This window comes from Thunnus maccoyii, chromosome 8 (genome assembly GCF_910596095.1).
Source record: "Thunnus maccoyii chromosome 8, fThuMac1.1, whole genome shotgun sequence".
NCBI classification, from domain to species: domain Eukaryota; kingdom Metazoa; phylum Chordata; class Actinopteri; order Scombriformes; family Scombridae; genus Thunnus; species Thunnus maccoyii.
This window is the reverse complement of record NC_056540.1, coordinates 31,683,656-31,702,497: the sequence shown is the minus strand read 5'-3', so window position 1 is coordinate 31,702,497 and position 18,842 is coordinate 31,683,656.

Sequence of the window (18,842 nt, the reverse complement as noted above, 5' to 3'; positions counted from 1 at the left end):
GCCACCATGCTGCTGTTGTCTGTGGAAATTGTAAGCTGTTGCTTAAGAGCCCAGGAGAGTGACTTTAATTAAAGGCTGCAGTGACCGACTGCTGCTGGCAATCAGCAGACGCCTGCTCTACCTGCTGCTTCTGTCTGTCTGCTGCTCCCCCTGCTGCCTCTCTCTGAGACATCTTCTGATCTGTTCTTCTTCTCTATCCTCAGCCTCGGCTCTGCATCTGCTCCTCTTACCAAGGACCTTAAATAAACTCAGTAACAGTTAGAGGCGGCTAAATCTGTCGATTTTGGTCGGTCATGTGGTTTGTTTAAAACTTAAGTCTGGAGGAAAATATTTCAACACCTACACATCATCAGGAAATTTGCTGTGTGTATTCGTGGTCCCCAGAGAATGATTTCTAATGATTTGTTTTTCGCCTCTGTGACCTTTTATTGATTGCCCTGGTTACAAAATTTTCACTTGTATACAGAAAATATCAAAATCTAATGGACACACAGACATGCAGTTTACTGAAGACATCCATGCTCCCAAGAGGATGGACCCTTTTGATACTTGACTCAGTATCAAAATTTCCTACTGACTAAAATTTGTTGTGGATATTCATTTTTCTGTGCCTGTTGCTTATGTTTCTATGTCTAAACTGTTAGAAAAGGTGGATGCTAGCCAAGTCAATTCTGATCTGTCCAGTAATAACCTTCTTGATGAGTTTCAGTCCAGTTTCAGACCCAAATATTCTACCGAAACTGCACTGACTAAAGTAACTTAATGATCTATTAATTGCAATGGACTCTGAGCTCTCATATGTCTTGCTGTTACTTGATTCAATTGCCTTTGACACTGTTGACCACAACACCCTCCTACAACATCTTGAGAACCTTGTTAGTCTTAAGGGGCTGGCGCTTTCTTGGTTTCGTTACATATAATAATACTATGTCTTCCTGCTCTGAGGTCAAATACGGTGCCCCACAGGGATCAGTACTCGGCCCACTTCTGTTTTGTGTTTACTTGCTGCCCTTAGGGTCACATTTCCAAAAACCACAATATAATGTATCACTGCTATGCTGATGACACACAAATCTATCTTTCTGTAACAGTTAGTGACTCCTCCCAGCTGGTTAACCCTTTGATACACGAGCCAAGCGATGCACAACATGGGTCAAAAATGACCCATATTGATTTCCTGTGTTATTTCATGCAAGGCTGAGTGTTTCTTTGCTGTATCTTTTGAAATCAATTTATTTCATCATTTAATATTACAAGTATTCATTAAATATCTTGTTTTTGATTACTACAAATTATTATTTTTATTTTGTCTCCCTTACTTTATGAATGAAAATAGTTTTTGTATTACTAAATCAAGTTCACACACATGGGTCAAAAGTGACCCGCATATGCAAGTGTGATTTTTTAAAAAAAGAAAGAAATACTATAATAATAATTATGTTAAAATAAATGTTTAAGTAGTGATTTGGACCAAATAATAATTACTAACATTAATAAATAAATACATTGAATTAAAACACATTCCTACATTAATAAATACAATAATTTGTCACTTTGTCAACACACACATATCACTGATAACCGATAACACTTATATTGAACTGTAGTGTATCTGTAGTCTGACTGTAGTGAAATGTGGTGAATGTAACCAAATAAAAGAAAATAAAACTGATGAAATAAAATCACATGGGTACAGCGCAAATTGCCATCTCAGTGCTTGCATGCCTCATAAATGACAGCTACATGTTTTCTTGCACACAGGCTCGGTGCACTGGGAACATCGGCTGCTGGCTTTTCTGTCTTTGGCACCTGGGCAGATCTTGCACCTCTTCCTCTTCACTTGGCCCTCCTGTCTGATGTCCTCCTGTGGCTGGGTGGTGGCTGTGTTTTGTTTTTTTATCCCACATCTTCCCATTGCCTCTGTAATATGCTTTTGGAGGTGGAGTGTGCCCTCCATGCACCTGTTCATATGTGGCATGACAAGCTCTTTGCCTAGCTTGTTGATGAATAGCCACCGTGCATTGGTCACACTATATGGTTTAAAGACTAACCATGTCAATACTTTTGGTCTGTTTTTCCTGCTTTGGCACCTTCTTCTAATGACATGAATGAAATTTTAGACAATAGTGAACTTCCAACTTTGTGTCAACAGTTTCTGTTGTGTCACTTTCCTATTTCAAAATGCCAATGCCCCCATGCACAAAGAAATGGTTTCCAAGTTTGGTGTGGAAGAACTTGAACTGTCCTGCACAGAGCCCTGACCTCAACCCCACCCAACACCTTTGGCATGAACTTGAGCCAGGCCTCATTACCCAACATCAGTGTTGGACCTCACTAATGCTCTTTTGGCTGAATCCATGCAGAAAGGTTCCAACATCTGTTGGAAGTTTTGAAACCAGAATAATGGAGACTGTTATAGCTGCAGATTAATGAACTTGGTTTTACTGTACAAGGGGGGCTAAAAATAACCTGGAATTGTTAACAATAACTGTCATTATAAATCTTTCAGTAGTACCTTTCTAATCCTCTTCAATGTACTCTCCTTGAGATGCGATACACCTGTTCCAGTGCTTTTCCCATTCCTGGAAACCTTTCTGGTAGTCATCTTTTCTTCCACAGTGGCGAATCTTCTCCCTTTCAGTCCCAGTTTTAGTGTAGCCAAGCTGTTGGCCATGTCACCATGTCTTTATCTTACTCTAGATGAAAAGTGATGGTTGAATAAACATCTAACACTGTGTCCCTGCTGCTATTGAGTCCAGAATGGCTCTATGGTAGTATTAATTTCCTTGTAATCAATAAATTGTATTCATCAGTTATATTTTCATGATTAGTTAACAGTAATAATTCCTCCTTCTCTTCCCTTCATCTGAGCAGTTTCTCTTTACTTTCCACAGTGGCTCCTTTACATTTTTCCTTGCTGCTTTTGTCATATTGTCTTATAATACTCCACACACTCTCTCTCTCCTTTACTTTATGGCCATCTCTCTCATTTCTTTCCCTCACTCTCCATCTGTATGAGTGTGTGTTGGATTGATTGTACCTCAGGTTACATATTCTGTCCACATTTCTGCTCTCTGCCGCTCGCCTCTCCTTCACATTCGTCTCTGGAGTGCCGGCCAACCGTGGGCTATTACTGTCTCATTAAAGGGAGGATGGGGAGACGTGGGCCTGATAAATCAATCAAACTTCCTCTCGCTGTGCCAGAGGGGAGATGGATCGAGATGGATTTTGTCCCAGCGAGAGAATATCCCAGGGTGCACCTCTTCCAAATGGTGTCAGACTATGTATAATGCTGAGGCAGCACGCTGACTCCAACAATAGCTGAGCTTCTATATTCATACATTTAATGGGATTACATTGGCAGTGGAAGGACAGTCTGTGCTTTCATTATGTCGTATTACACACACTCAACATGCGTCATGGTCAAAGAATCTTGGTAATTAGACAGAAATAACTGTTGTCATCTGAAGAGAGCTGACTCTGATTCTTCTTCTACAGATACTTTACTTTTTTACTGTTGGCAGTCACACCACTTTATGTAACAGAAAGATAATGTAAGGAGTAGTTCTTGGGCAAGGAGATAATGTAAGGGAGCAGTGGTGGCCAGAGGCGTTCTGCCCCCTCAAATATTTGAGATTGGATGGCTTTAGAAATTGTTAAATTCTATATTCACAATAACTGTTATTAATTAGCCTTGATAAAGTTAAGCCTCAACAAAAGTCGCTTTTCTGTATGTTATTATTTGTATTTAAATCTGCCTGCTACACACAGACCCCCCTCTCTGTTTAGGCTACTTGGTTCCTTCCATCGAGAAAGCTCTTCGAAGTATCAGTGGAGCTTGTAGAGCCGCTCAGCTGCAGCTGTGGAAGTCGTGTAGTATCAATGTTAACTGCAGTGTGAGATATGAATAACCAGTCTCAGTTTACGACACAAAACAGTTTGACTTGAATGAATTCGTGAATCACTATAACCCAAATCTAAGCTTTAGTGTTAGCTTGTTGTCCTTTGCCATTAGTAGCTAAATTATTGTTTTTGTCCAAATAAATCTGCAGCACTGAAATGTGTTCTACAAGACAGTAAAAACAGGAGCTACTTGATTGTGAGCTTTCTTAATGTGGGTAACAGTGCTGCTAGCTAACCAGCTAATGCTACCCCTGAGTTTGAAGCCTTTTTCGCTAAATATTTTCTTGTTCAATATTGTTAAGTGATATATAGTGTTAGTTAGTGTTGTTCAAATATAGTTTGAGATAGTTACTGATAGTGGGGTGGTTTGATCATAAACATTGAAGCAAAATCAGACAGTAACAGTAACATATGCATTGTGAGACTGTGAAACCTCAAAAAACTGACTGCGCGACACCCCTGTGGCCGTCTATATAAGCTATAGTTTGAGTTTAATGCTAACATAAGCTTAAACGCTTATAGTGACAATGCTAACATGCTGATGTGTAGCGGGTATAATGTTACCATATTAGCTATTTTTGTGTTTAGTGCTAAATAGCAAATGTAAGCATGCTAACATTAGCTGAGGCTGATGGGAACTCTTCCTTGAGCTGTACAGGCATCAATCTGACAATTTATGACCACTTACAGAAGATACATTCAGTAAATACCAAAAATGTTATTTTGCATCAACTACAATTTGTTCTTAAATTAAGCGGTCATATCACTATATTAAGTGGAAGAGACATAATTAAAGTCACACTTGATCACATGGACAAATCACATGGAAAGCTAAACCTATCCTATCAAATCCAGATCATCCTCTCTTTACGAAATTTATCATCCCCTCCTCTGCTCAGAGATAAAAGTTTCCAAAAATTAGGTGCAACAGTTTAAATTTTCATTTATCCCAATAAGTGCTCTTAAATCTGATATATTTTAAACTGCCTCTTGATTCCTCACATAGCATAACTTTATTTTTTTTATCTCTATTCTTCTGGTGCTGTTTTCCTTTTAATGAACATCCTTATTGTCTGAATTGTGAATATAGTACCGACATGTTCAATGTCTTATTGTCTTGTAGGGTTTTTTATGTTTTCATGGTTTTGTGTTTTTATGCTGCCTTGCTGCAAAAACAGTTTCCACTTGTGGGACACTGAAGACCTGAACTGAAGTTCCTTTGTAAGAATTTAAAACTACTATACTGGAATTGAAACTCACCAGCAATCTTTTAAACAAGTTTCCAGCCATAAAAATAATACTAATAGAGTTTAAAATGAAGAGAATGGAATGCAAATATATTGACTGGGGACGTGCAAATGTGTTATCTATAAATACGTATAATGCAGATTTAATTGCACACAGCAGAGGCTTGCATTTAAATGCAGTGCTGGCAAGTATCATTTATATTATATATGGAATTAAAGTGGTCCTAACATGGAGCCTTGTGGCACACCTCATACTGTATAATACTGTATAAAGATTCTGACATAGTCCTTTGAGTAAACCATTTTACAGCACTATTTCCAAAATCCATAAACTTCGACTACAGTATTGTGTTGAGCATTTTCTGCAAATTAAGACACTGTCAGTGTATTTTCCTCTATCAATATTTTGCCAATACCATTTTGTCATAACACCCCCTACAATTTGTATTTCTAACTGACAGTAAACACATCACTATATCCCGACAGGCCATGTTTGATAGTGATGTTTGTCCAAGCTGTTTGCTGCCAGTTTGTTCTTTTTCTTGCTTCTTTAATTTCATTGTTGTAGCTCCTACTTTTGGATTGGTGACAATTTACATTTACACATTGTTCTTAATAAGGCCAAATGTGTGTCTGACCTCTGGAGGGAGATTGTCTGATTAGATTAGAATCCATCCTCAATGTGTCTTGGGTGTGTTTACACCATTGCGTTATGCAATTACAATCCTATCACCAAGATGTATTGATTGACTTAGCCATGTGAGCTCTGGGCTGCGTTCAGAGTGACAATGTTCCTTCTGGTTTCATCTCAGTGTTACTAAGCATTTTACAGCAGCCTTTGAGGTGTGTTTGCTCCATGAAAACACCATTGACCAACTTTTTTTTTTTTTTTTTTTTAATATATTTGAATGGTTTTGGAGTCTTTTTTGTTTGTTTGCTTGTTTTTTACCTTGAATCATTGTTTATTAATCTTATATATATTCTCACGCTACATGTTTTATTCACCATTTCTGAATGGTCAAAACATAAAACTTCTATGTTCACACTGTACTTGTCATGATGTAGATTCTCACACTAACCATAAAACATTACCTTATTTTCATTGACAATTCAGACAAGATGAGTGTCCTCGAAAATGTTGGCAAAAGAGAAAAACATTGTTAGTTTATGCAAGTCCATTTGGAAGAGAAAACTAGGAAAAAACAAAAAAAAATATGGCATCACAGATGGCTTGACAATACTGTTTTGATTTTTTGAAGTGAAGTTCAGTTTTATTTCTGTCACAGTTTCAGTAAAGACTACAGTTTACCACAACATGTAAAATAATGAATGACAGATCTTTTAACATCAGCCATGTGGGAAGTCAGATCACAAAACTGTTCAAACTGCAAGACTGCCAATCAAATTTCGGACATGCCAGAAATCCATCCGATTGGGACAGCTCGATTCTTGAATGCGAGGCATCGTACAACGAGAACCACTCTGGTGGAAACTGGGCCAGATTCTACAGTATAATTGGTTGTAGGCGACCAATTAGGAGTTAAAATCTGGCTTATCCATACAGTGTCTAAATGTGAGACAAAACAAACTTTCTCAATCCATAAAAAAGCATTTAATAATTTTGTTTAGCTAAAAACTTAAAAATCATAGAATATGTTGCTCATCATACTCACACTAGTAGTCACAGTGCATATGTAACAAGACAGATAACAACAAGAAGACTATAGACTAATCTGGCGGCTGATTTATGCATTACTACATTCTCAAGCGCTGCCTCCATTCCTGCGGTGGCAAAGAGGAAGTGAACACATTTACATTGACAGCGAAAGCAGAGATGTTTGGGTTAATCTCAGTCAACCTCTCCAACAGATGAAGGTAGTCTGTGTGAATGTGGAAGTTACTCAGCCTCTTAACACTAGTCTGGAATTAATTACAAAGCAGGCTCTGTATGAGCGTAGCGCTTCTGTCTGAACTCCACTGACTGGATGTGAAAGTGCTGTTTCTGGAGTAGCTTTGCTCATTAAACCCAGCAGGAAAGAGTTACTAGCTTATGATTTAATTCATCAAACCCCATGATTTCACGATGCACTGCAATCAGAAGAAATGCATCATTTAATAAAAATTGGAAACAAATGATACTGTAAAACTGACGGATTTTGGCTAGAAAAAGTAACACTAGCACCAAGCTAACAGTGATAAGCTTTAGCGACACCTGGTCAGTCAGAATGTGATAGAAAGGAAGAGGATTTAATGGAGATTTACGAAAGTCAAATTAATTTCATGGAGTAGAGGCTTATACTTTCTATTTTTTTTTTTTTTTTTTGGAGCAGCTGATAACAGCGCAGAACAGAAAATATGTTTAGTCATCTGATAAAACTGGACCAAATTTCATTGAAAAGTTTAGTAGATTAAAACCTTTGTTTTAATGGTATTTGATGACTATATGTTCAACTGTTTCTACAGGATCTTCTGGACAGATTTCTCGGCAAAAGCTTGATGCATGTAAGGTGAAATCCTTTACAGATATTTGTGTCATATGCAGGTTTACAGGTGAGGTGTCACCACAGTGATGGTGAGTTTCTTCTACTTCTCTACTGCAACCCAGATTCATCTATATATTTAAAAAGAAAAAAAAAGCGCACACACATTGCATAGTAATACAAAAGTCAGTCAAACCACTAAAAATAAATGAATAAAAATGATATATAATGGAGTCTCCAATCACATTCATTCTGATGTAGTAGCAGCTATAACAAACACCGCAAACAAAAAAACATTTTGTAGTTTCATCATCAGAGAAGGCAATCCTGCTGCCCTGCAGTGTGCGCTCAGTCAAACCTGAAGTGTCTATGTATTATTTCAAGGGAAACGCTTCCTCTGTGAGTGTTTTCCTTGCTGTTCTTCATCGGCTGCCGTTCGGCTTCCTAACATCTCATGACTGGATGTGACAGGCTGCTGCGGAGACGAGCGGCTCCTGTCAAATTGCAAATGAGGAAAGTAAACAGGTGAAATATGACAACAAAGCAAAGAGCAAACATGTCGTTCTCCGCGACTGATGAAGTCCCCGTCAGAGCCAATCAGGGGCGAGCATGTCTCCTCGATGTGAGTTTCTTCTTTGAGTCAGAAAGATTTTAAATGCTGGAATTGAGAGGCAGCGTCTCCACAGGTTATGTCAAAATCCAACATGAACAGACATTGCAACACCCCCCTTTAGGCCAGTTATTCATCTCACTACCAGTCAACAGCCGTAACAGAAGATCTTCTATTCTAATTGTGGAAAAAATATATACAAGACATCACGCAGAGGTGAGAGAAGTGCAGCATCTAATTTCCAGGTTCTGACTTGCTGATCAGATAAAAGACACAAACCAGGTACACACTTCAGGCAGGAAGTTTTTTTTTTAAATACAGCCTGGAGATATTGTTGCTCTTGGAGTTTTAATTTGCAGCCGTGTCTTTTGACCTGCTGGACTGACTGGACAGCAGAGAGAACGGTATGTGCAGAATTTTAAGACTGCAAATTAAGAAGCATCAAGTGAAAGCAGCTGCCTCACTCGCTTGAACCTTCCGATCGCCTCACTCGACACATCAGCTGCGTTCGAGTGTTTGTTTCAGAGGGTGCCGTGACTGGAAAGTTGCACTGAAGTCAGATTTTAGTGATAGCTGAGTCTTGTTTGAAGTTTGTTTCTGCATGCATAATATCAGGACACAAACGTCTGTTTAAGTGAATAAAATTGATTGATAAGTGCAACAAATCAATTCTTGTGTGATGTAAAAATGTTGCTTGAGAACTGTGGCCATTTTGAACTAGAAAACACCAAGACTGTAGACCTCCACCAAGGCTGCACAGTCCTTTAAATTTATTTTAATAATAGAAAACATATTTTAATAAGATATTCATTAAAATACACATTGTGACCATTATGAATGATCCAGAGTTCATGACAGAACAGACAAATGTTTAAAAAAATGTTGCTAAGAAATCCTTTAAAACATTTAAGGAAAAATTACCTAAAGTAAGGCAAAATCACTTATTCATTAGCCAATAGCCTTATTCCCCACCAAACTTAATTGAAAACATTTTTAGCCCCTGTGTGCAGAAAAATGGCATGTACAACAGTACAAAAAACTACGGACATGCTGGCTTAAAAAGAGTGTCAGTCTTACTCAGACATACTGGATGTTTTCCCCAAACTGCCGCTGTGGGCTGTCAGTCATAAACTATGATCACTCACTCAATCATGACTGGTGAAGGTCAGTGAAGTCAGTGTTGCAGTCATTTCTTGCATGAGCATTGCATGTGAATTCTGTTTTTATGCATTTTAAGTGAAGTTGAGTTCAGGTTGTTTGACATGTTAATAACCAAAAGACTCATGGAAATGTTCCTCAGCATTACCCACAATGCAACTCTACCAAGAACAGCTCAGTCAGAGATTGTGGGGTGTTATGCTAGAAGTGGCTAACGTAGCCTGGAACTGCTAGCCTCCAGCTGAGATGAGGAGGTCTGGTATTTTATTTCATTTTCACACTTGAAGTCTTCAGCCTCAACCGGCACTAACTCAAGTGACATCACTTGAGGCAGCAGTTGATCAGATTTCCCACAGCTCCTTCTGCAGACACAAAAGGCTTTGTACTACTTTTTACACACATAACAACTACAAACAGACACCGATGTGTAAAATCCGTGGATGCAAATGGAATTTTAAAGGTGCAGACAAAGTCGATGGAAATATGCGAGTGGACATGTTTGAACTTGAAAATTTAAAAAAAATTGAAAGCATTTATCAATAAATTTGACATCAAAATATAAACTCACTGGTCAGTTCATTAGGAACACATTTGCAATCTAATGCAACAGCTCTACCATAAATTCGACATTTCTGAAGATTACACATTTTCATTGTTTGTTGACGTTGTCAGAAAGGTGATAATTCTACTTTATGTTTATCATTGTTCCTAATATTTTGCCCCCCTCATGTGTTTTAATGGAGTGGACAAAATATTAGGAACACCATTCAATACCCATTACGACCTCAATAATAAAGTAGAATTATAACATTTCTGACAATGTCGACAAAAAATGAAAATGTATAAACTTTGTAAATATAGAATTTATGGCAGAGCTGTTGTATTAGATTGCATCAGATTGCACGGGTGTATCTAATGAAGTGGCTGGTGAGTGTATATGCAAAAGCTATGTGTGATTTGAAAGGGCTCACTCAACTTTTTAAGGCGATCATATATCAGTTATGCAGATTTATGAATGCATATTTAAAGATATCTCATCATGGACCATAATGCTGTTCAAGCAGAAAGTCTGAACTGATTAGAAGGAAGGTTAATTGAACTTATAAGGACTCATTCATTTCTATACCAATCGTTAAGCCGTTCTTGTTTGTAGCTGGTGATATATCTTACTGTGACAAATGAACAAACATCTACATCTTGAATCCTTACTACAGCTGAGGCAATAACCATCCTCCTCCACATAAAATACCTTCTTTTAATGCAAATTTCCCAGGACATCAGACTAAACTCCTACACATAAGATGTGGAAAGTGACTTGATGCAAGTTTTCACTTTCAGAGGACAAAGTGTTAACTCTCCAATGTGTGTGTGTCGTGCTCTGTGGCTGATCAGGGCCAGAAGTGGCTCGGCTAGCCTGAGAGGCCTTAATTAGCCAGCGTGGTTCCTACAGCTCACCATCACGCTGCCATCGATCCACACACACACACACACACACACACACACACACACACACACACACACACACTCCTCTGTTAATGACCTCTGACAGCAGGGACAGGGCTGCTCGTAGGAACTAACTGCTTTTGGATCAGTACAGCTGTGACATTAATACAGTGTATATCTGTGTGTGTGTGTGTGTGTATATTTACAGCAAGCGGTTAAAACAAAAGGAACATCCGCTCAAAGGCAGCGTTTCATTTTCCATCCAATTATTCTGTGAGGAAGCACAGAGCAGCCGCCGCTTTGTGGGAACATTCCTGCTGCAGAAACAGAGCTGTTAAGCTCCAAGCTTTGCCTCGCTCACTGCTAATTCAAGAGAATTTCTGTTGTCTCTGGTCCTTCCCAAACCCCAATTTGTCTTCTTTTTGTTCTTTACTGTATGACTGTTAAAATATGCTGATGAAAGGAGACCAAGCGTTTGCAGAGAAACAACAGTAAACCAGTGTTTTTATACCCAGAGGAAACCAGGCTTCTTGTTAGACCTGCTTTTCTGCCTGACTTGACACTTTTGCCGGATCAAACGTCTCATCACAAAATGCAACCTACAAACAAAAGTGCTTACCCATAATCCATCTGTGCAGGTGTGTGATGCGGCGGGCTCTGAAATAAACAGCAGAGCTTGTCGTTAATCCTTCAGACATGCTTCCCTCTAATTAACAAGCTCGACTTTAGCAACACAACGGAGAATGAATTGTGTTTTCTCAACAAAAATAATTCTTCTCTTCTCCTGCAGCTTCCGTGTGTTTTGGCAGAGTTCAATGGAAGCTTCATCCATCAAAGGAAATAGGCTTTAAAGGAACTTCACGCTGTTTTTTGCAGGTTAAAGTCTATTTACTACGAATACATTCCTACAATAACAGCTGGTCATTTCCCAAATCACGCTGTTGTGTCTTGAATATCTGAATTGATCTGATATGACACATGATACAGTATGATACACTACATGGCCAAAAGTATTTGGACACCCAACACATGTTAGTTAAACATGTGATGCCAAAGCCATGAGCATCAATTTGCAGCTTTATAAACCTCCACTCCTGGTTTCAGGCTTTCCTGCAGATGAGCATCAGTGATGTCCCGCACTTATGATGGGAACTGAGGCCTGGCTCACCTCTCAGTTGCCATTTCAAATTGGAAGAACACTATTAGCCAAAATATCACTCTATGCTATTGCTATTAAGATTCTCCTTAATTGAAACTAGGGGCTTTAGCTCGAATAAGACCATAAGTATATATATATCACCCAAAACATGCACTGTAAACCTTTGTTGCATGTCATAACACTCTCTGTGCTCCTATATCCTGTCTCTGTCAAAAAAAAATGCAAAAATGCCAAAAAAAAAAAATCTTCAAAAAAGAAATCTTAAACTGTGATTACAAATTTACAAAATGAGAAAGTTTTGTATTCTTGTGTTAACTTGTGTCATTTCCATTTCGGACCTTAAAAAAAAAAATCATAAAAAACAGTTGTTTAGAAACATTGTTAGCTTATTAGCATACCCTCCAGAAAGCATTTTATTTGAGTTTAATGTTCCAGAAAGCCGTCTTTTCATTAATTTGAGGAAGGTTATGATGGAGTTTTGTTATTTAGGTAAGTGTTCCCTTCAGCCACTCCTACTGGCTGTTAACAGCGTAACAAAAGCTAGCTGATCAAACCTGAAAATGCTTCTCTAATGAAAAATAAAAACTGGAGCCTAACAACTCTTAACAGTTCAACTTAATATGTTTGTTTACTTTAGGTTATGTAAATAAAAAAATTACCAGTTGGCAAAACTATTTAAAGTGTGATAAACCTAAAATAAAGAGTTGGTTAACTTCTTAAACTGAGTTGAATCAACTGCTATGCTGATGACACCCAGCTGTTCTTGCCACTCCCTCTGTCTGACGCTCGAATGGAAGCACGCGTCATTGCTTTGCTGAGGACGTCAAGGCAGAACCTGGAGTTCAACCTGCACAAGACTGAGCTGGTGTTTCTACAAGGGAACCTGTCCATCACCGGTGACAACACTGTGGTGATGCCAACTTATTTCATAAAATAATGCCTGCACACTGACAAAATAAAGTATAAGAAGTTCTTAAGATGCAAAAGTGAAAGTACAGTCGTCAGTACAACTTACAGGCACACATGATTCTAGAGACATAAATATGATGTCAGCTCAAATAAATGTGACAGCAGGGGAAGCATTTGTTCAGAGATTTAAATTGTAGGTCTGGTGTTTTGCGCATTGACAGCTTTTTCCACTGGTTAGAAAAAAGAGAAATCGACAATTGAGAGCTTTGGAGGCGGTGAGAGGGATACCCGACATTCTTGGGACAAAACAAATTGAAACAACCCTGCTCCCCCAACAGAAATCTGCTAAAATGCCAACTCAGTCTGAATATCTGGCTACTTCTAAAACATGATATAATGACATGATTCAGGTCCTCAATCTTCTTTATTACCTGATCTCGAGGCCTTGCATTAAAATGGGGTCTATGATAAAATCCAGTTTTAAAGCTTTCATTATTTTAGCTGATTAAGCTTACACAATGCATATCTCTAAATTGTGTTTAATGTGTTTAATCAGATTACCTCACAGCAAACCTGGTGCCATGTAATATTCAAGCATAGTAATACTGTACAATGCACAGAGAAAGGGAGGAATGGGGAGTTAATAGGGGCCCAGGAGGTCATTACTGCCCCGGGGGCCCCTAGCAGGTTGATCAGTACATGTCAGTATTAATGCAAAGTATATGTGATTTGTAATAAATTAGCTAAAATGTGTAAAATAAGTGGTACAGGTATTGAAAATATTCCTAGGTTGAATTTTTGTTCATTTTGTCCCAACCTGTCACACAGCTGTTCACCAGTCAATGACACATACTGTACATTAAAATGAGCTAAATCAGCACAGCAAGTTTCTCCCCAACTTGTTATTATCTTACGCATTTTTGAAAAACTATTCAGAGTCTTCTGTAGATTTTATTGTGCTAATGTAGAGAAATCAGCATGATGCAATCTGAAAAGAGGACAGGAGCGACAAAACGAGATGCTGAAGTTTCTAAATCTGGCAGCGGAGAGTGGGAGCGCTGATAACTGTACAGCAACAAAGAAGGGACATCAAACACTGAGAGCAAATGCTCACCTGATTGTTGCCGCATGGCGTCGAGCCCACATTATGCTGCAGAGAAAAGAAGAGGGCAGGAGGAGGCAGCAACAAGCCGCTCTCGCCTGTTAACACTCAGTGAAACAGCCAGAACTGCTTATAATGGCCTCGCCAAAACTTTTCATTTTATAATTGGCAGGCAGCAGCGGCAAGATTGACAAATGAGTGTCAGCCATCAGCAATTCCCCGAGTCAGGGATGCCAGAGATGGAGAGCGGAAATCACGATAATTAAAATAAATAAGGTGCCAAATGATGGCATTGCTCCCTCCAACGTGGCAGATGAGAGCTGCCGGTGAAAAAGAGAAGGAGGGATGGTTCAAGTGTCAGTCTTCACCTCATCTCCAGGACCTCTCACCACTAAACCGTTATTAGTGACAAAAAATCTGCCAGCAAGTCAGTCACTTGTGTGTGTCAATGTATATGTGTGTGTGTGTGTGTGTGTTAGCAAAGGTCTGATTATCTGATTGAAACAATGCACCGGTAATCATTAGGAGTTTACACTTCAGGATGTGCTAATTTTCACTTCCCCTGGCTCCCGTCTGCCCTTGTTTGTGTGTTGTTACATAGAAGAAGAAGTGAGATGTGATCAGCGTAATGAAGCTGCTGGAAATGCAAACGAGAAGCAGCTGCTTGTGTGAATGCAGGGGAGGATGCAACAGCTACGTCCCTTTTTACACCTGAGTTAACATCTTGTTGACTATATGGGTTGTGTTTAGTTTGCTTTACACACAAATCTAGTTTGTCTTTATTTCATCAGATTGTCACAATGTCATCTCCTCCTCTTGACAGGGTCGACAAATCCCATGAAAAGACCAAAACCAACTATGAATTGATCCCAGGTATTTTCTTTGTATCCAAAGCCTAATATATCTTTCTCCTCTGTACCATAGAGCTCCATTGTTGTCCGAAAACTGTAAAAAATGCATCAGTGAGCCAAACCATAGCATTGGGTGACATGTTCCTTCATTACCATGAACACACACACTGCAGTTTATTCTGATTCAATCCCACACACACAATTCTGCTGCAGGAAATACTCGCTAGAGCACCAACTGTGGATGAATCCACCACTGGAAATAGTCCCCAACAAATGAAGTATTTATTTCTATTTGAGTAACGTTTGCTAAAAACTGCAGCGTCCATTTCAGGAAATCATTGATCCTGTTTTTCTGTGCTTTACCAGTTGGGATTATGGGGATGTCATCTTTTCTGTGCCTGAGCAACATAAATACATACATCCATAAAAAGTAACACTGCCACAAAAAAGGTGGATGGATGAGATTGATGCAGCTATATAGGTCATGGTAAATCAACTTACAGAAATAACAGCTCTTAAGGGAATGCTTTGAAATTGCTTTCTTGGTCTCATGTCTGTATCTTAAATATGCAGCCAGGTGCTGGTTAGCTTAGCTTAGCATAAAGACCAGAAGCAGCTAGACTGGCCCTAAAAAAACTAAGTACAACAACTTGAAGCTTACGGGGGGTTTTGTGCCATTACATTGCTGGGTATAGTGACTTCCTGAAATTGTTCCAAGGCTAACAGTTTCCTTTTACTTTCAGTCTTTATGCTAAGCTAGGTGAAGCATCTGAACCTGGATATCTGCCCTGGGAAGCTGAAACTGATCCATCGTCTCATCTGACTATGAGAAAGGTGGCTAACAATGCAACATGGCAGCAAAGTTGTTTGAGGTCTCTAGCTAAAACCTGTTAGCTTTAATTAGCAACCAAACTCAGTGGCACAGGGAACACCGCAACAAAATTTGCTAGCTTGCCACCTAATGTTAGCTTGGCACTAGCTCCCTGTTGTTACTAATAGCACGTATCATGCATGGTGGTCCAGGATCTCACTAGCACCTGTTTTTGTGATTCTTGTGGTTGACAGTGGATTTGCAGCAGATTTTGTCTCCTTTGTCCCAGCTAAACCAGTTTCCCCTACTAACAAGTGTTTGAGCTGAGCTAGGCTAATCACATTTCCTGGACCTACACACAGAAATGAAACAGATTAAAAACATCTTCTCATCTGACTTCAGGTCAGACAGAGCAAGATAATTTCTTGAAATGTGACAGTAGGCCTATTCCTTTAAATTATTATAGAAATCAAATAAAAACAGTAACTGCATTTAATTTAAAAAGCTAACAAGGATCTCTGAAGCTCTTATGTTTGAATGGGCATCTTGACTGGCTGCTGACACACACCTCCACACACACACACCCACACACATTACCATTGTCTCTTTTGTATTCTCAGCTCATTTCTCATACCCCATCCCCACCCTCAACCCCCCCCACTCTTCTCTTTTTCTATTTTGTTTCACTCTCATTTTCCGTCCTTCACTGTGCTGTTATCTAATGGAGCTCCGCTGTGATGTGCAATGCTACGTGAGATGGCAGCAGAGCAGACAGGTGAAAGCCACTTTGTCATCACTAAAACCCACCTGCGCTTCCAACATACTCATTAGAACCTTTTTGCTTCTCTGCTGATCGCTCGCTTCGTTGTTTTTGTGCGGCTCGTCCCCCTGCTGGTGCTAAGCTTTGTTCTGAAATGTCAAACCGCCATCAGGTCGCTGACAAACGTTGACGCTGATTACAGAGTGAAGGCCTGGACAAACAGCTCAGGACGGGCAGAGCAGGGAAAGTGACACAAGTAGGAAAAAGAGAAGTCCCCTCAATCTCTCAGCCTGTCATTCTGAGCCATTATTATCTATCCACAGGTTGCCAGATCTGAGCTGAACCCCCGCCTTTTAGGTCTTAATCTGATCCAAGAGCATCTGACTGAAATTTATTTCATTATTTCCACGTGCGTTACCAGGGTTATACCGACCGACCACATCAAAACTGACTGTACGCCCCTTCATCCAGCAGGTGAGGGCTTGAATAAGGCGACAGTTGTCATTGCTGCCAAGCCATTGAGTTGTTATAAGGTGAGTAGGAACCACATACATCCAGAAACACATCCAGTTACACATGACTCAGTTCCCCTAAATACCCTATGACCATCGAAATCAAAATATAAAGTTTCTCCTCTATTTATTTTGATGTGTACTTTGAATATAATTATCATTACCAAGAGGAAGAATTTTACATTTCATGCTTCTTTTTTTATTTTCTTTGTTTTTCAGTGACAATGCCCCCTATAGAGAGTTTTCTGAAAAATAATCTAATATCGATGTCTATTCAATATTTATTTTTTTAGCAGCCTTTAACAAACATCAGTTCCCATAATCTCCAGACATTTGTGGGCTAAATGTCATGTCTCGACAGAGGAGATGAGTCCATGAGCAAATGGAAGGGTGGCGGTGAGTCCTGACATGTCGGTAATAACAGCGGGACAGAGAGGAGCGAACGCTATACAACAAAACGGAAGAAAAAAAAAATCCCATTAATTTTTCCCCATAGACGATGTCACGTGACTCACAGTTTGAGCACTTCCACAGAACAAAAAGATGAACAGCTGCGCTAGGAAATATCAGGTCATTTGATGGACTGTGTACATAAAAATTTCAGGGTAGAAGATCAATGAGCTTAAAATTCGGTCTTGTGTGCAGCTAACGGCGGGCGGAAACTAAAGATTACAGTGTTGAGAAAACTGATTCTACAATCTACAGATATAGTTTTAATTTCACTCTTGAGTGAACTATGGTGCTACGTTTTGTTTAAAACTTCGTTAACGAACCTTTTGAATTAATTACGCTGTGATACGCACCTCTGATTGGCTTCTTCTCCATAGGAACAGCAGCTGAGGCTCATGGGTATTATAATATTTTTAACCATCCCCCAAAAATCACAGACAAAACTTTCCCAGAAATTAAGTTGAAGTATTTGAAACTGGTGGTCTTCATATGAACCTATACGATCGTTACATTATGCAGGGGAGTCCTGTGTTTTATATGCTCAGGAATAATGAGGTTGTTCAAAGAAAATGAACAATGGGAACAATGGGAATACAGAATGGTGAAAAACACTTCCAGAATCAGTGGTCCCTACCATTTCATAACGCTGTATTGATGTTCTCTAGAGGACGCGAATGTTTGGCACAGACTATGCCTGTACTGTACTTTAATTGGTAAAATAGAGGCGGAGGAGCTCCAGATCATGTGTGTATATCAGCAGCAAACGGTTAGTGATTTCAAACATTGCACAGGGACTGCTTGCTTCTGCATTATTCAAACATCACAGCAACACCTTAAAATCAGAAAATAGTAATATAATTTTGCTCACATAACTATACACAGTAGATCTGAACCACCTCGGAGCAAATGTTTTCACCTGTTCACCTGAGTTGTGACAGTCTTGCCATCGCTACACATCTGCGAGCTACACACCTTCCTTCTATAATGAGAACAAAGTGATGTGTGATGTGCAGGAGCTGCTAGCGAGTCAGCAGGTGTTGACATTACAAAAAACAACACGTAGCCTAACGTCAAACGGCGCTAAAGTTGTCAAGCTACTAGTTAGCGTCCATTCTCCAAGTGGAATAACAGCATTATGGACAGCTTAATACTAAAGGTTGATAGCTACGTGGACTTATTGAAAGAGAGAGAAGAAAAAAACCTTGCATAAATAATATATTCATATAAATATGACATTTTCCAGGTAATAGTGCACAATGAAACAAATGTGATGAGTTCCACATACATACATCGTCTACTTCATTCATCAAGTCATTTCACTTATTTCCTGACCTTTATATTTGCCTTGTTAAGCTTTTTGTTGTTTTATTTATCAATGTGATTTTAAATTGTTGTTTGTATTAATGTTGCTGTTGTTGTGTGGACCCCATGAAGACGAGCTATGACT